The sequence below is a fragment of the Aptenodytes patagonicus genome, chromosome 4, assembly GCF_965638725.1.
Source record: "Aptenodytes patagonicus chromosome 4, bAptPat1.pri.cur, whole genome shotgun sequence".
NCBI classification, from domain to species: Eukaryota; Metazoa; Chordata; class Aves; order Sphenisciformes; family Spheniscidae; genus Aptenodytes; species Aptenodytes patagonicus.
In genome coordinates, this window is record NC_134952.1 from 37,787,911 (window position 1) to 37,790,039 (window position 2,129).

Below are 2,129 nucleotides of genomic sequence, written 5' to 3' on the forward strand. Positions count from 1 at the left end.
TAGAAGCTGCCTCGGTACCCCATCGAGCAAATGTCTGTCAGGGCACACCTGATACCCTGAAAACTGAGAGACGCAAAGCAATCTGCATAGTCATCCTGAATTTGAGAAAGCTGAACACACTTTGTCACAAGTCCTGCACAGGTCTCCATCCTCCATTTCAGTTAACCAGGTAAAATGTCTAGTCCTTGGAACAGAGCAGAGATTACTGCTCTTAGCCCTATCAGTCTCTTGTCAAAAGCATCCCTGGAGGAGGACAGGGTACAATACCCATGTTCGCTGTTGCTCTTCTTTAGCCTAACTTCTTCACTGAAGAGACATTAAGGAGCAGGAGCTCATTGTTTCTCAGAAAAGGAAGCAGCAGAGCAGGTTTAAGGAATGAGGTGCTTTTGAGATAATTTTTTCTTCTTCCTACACTGCAACCTCAAACCTGAAGGAGAGTCATGGCAGAAGTATTCTTACCTAGAGACTTCTGATCTCCCAAGCGAAGGCAGAGAAAGCATGAAGAGAAAAGCCTTGTTCATTAGGACATGCAAAAAGGAAGGTGGTAGAACCTCCAAGACCCCTGTGTAAATCAACGGTGTGAGAAGACATCATGCAAGACCCTAAAAATTGATCAGGAATTAAAATCTTTCTTTTACTTTCACTTTTCCTGAACTTCTTATAACTAGAGTTTAGTGGTCAGAAGCAATGAAGAAGGGATAGAGTACCTGTCTTTGCTCCAGACTTCACTGTAGGCCAGGAGATCTGAGATGATAGGACACGTTCTTCCCCTCATGCACTTGGTAGCATAAAAGGGGAGGAAACGATATTGCTAGGGCTCAGTCTCCAGCTCAGTAGCAGTCTGAACATGTTGATTTCAAACTTTTTGCCCTGAAAGCTATTTTTAAACTAGAGTAAAAGTAGCTTCTCTTTTCTTTGATGTTTAATTAGTTCCAATTAAAATAGACTACATTTAAGTAGTATACATTGAAGTTTGAATGGTGCTCATCAAAATACAGTAAACGATAAGAAACCAGCACTTACACCGAAGTATATGTGCCCTTTTTATCTCCTCAAGACTTCCAAAGGGATTTGGGTTATGAATCACAAAAACATTCCCCTCAGCATTAGAGTCTTATGAGTCAGTAAGACAGTCATCATTAATCACTTCTCAAGCATTTTTAACAAGGTGGTTCCTGCTTGCTGCATGTTTTCATCCACATCAGTCATTTACACAGCATAAAAGGTGTGCCTAGCACTTTACAGACAGCTAAGACAAAAATCTTTTGCTTTGTAGTGTTTACAGCTACAATAAGATCACACAAAACAAGAAAAGATTCTCTTTGCAAATGAAAAAAAAATAGAAATTACAACGATGGCAAAGTAGCAAGTAATTTTTTTTTCCATGCTGTGAGATAAGTTTGCATTTCTGTATTTCTACATTATTTTTATACTTTTTTTTTTTTACTACTCACCATTTTAAGTAGAAACCTATTTACACAATTCACTTAAGACTTTAATATCATTGTAACCATGAAAGCATTTTATGCCCTCCCCTTTCTGAAAGGAATGCAAATCACTATTTGGTGTTAAGACTGTTGGGGGGGGGGGGGGAGGCACCCCAGTTCTACACCGCACACTTACACCACTTACATCAACATGTCTTTTAAGAAGCAGTAGCAGAGGTGCCAGAGTTGCTGTAAGCTGAGTGGCTACTTAAAAAAAAAATCTGGAAGTGAAATACATTTTCCACTCTTAAATAAAGAGATACGATACCTGTTCCGTGACTGCCACTTAGTTCATGATATTTAAGCAAAGAATAAGGAAGGTTTCATTTGTTCTTCCCAGCATGGTTTGTCAGTCGCCTTCTTTTCCTCCTCTATACACTGAAAAAACTCATAATATAACTACATCTGCACTCCATGGAAAAGCTGTATATGCTCACGCATATTTTTTCAGGACTGCCAGTTAGCCTACAGTCCTTTCACCGGGAAGGAATGTTTACATGCTTCTCTAATGCTTTTCTCCAAGTAGTACAGCTGTTATTTTAGACTTCAGTGCCATAAGTGAATGTATCAGCCCACAAGACAGACCAGAGTTATGAAACAACAGCTGTGAAAACAATGCAATTAAGGACACAGTTTCAGAAG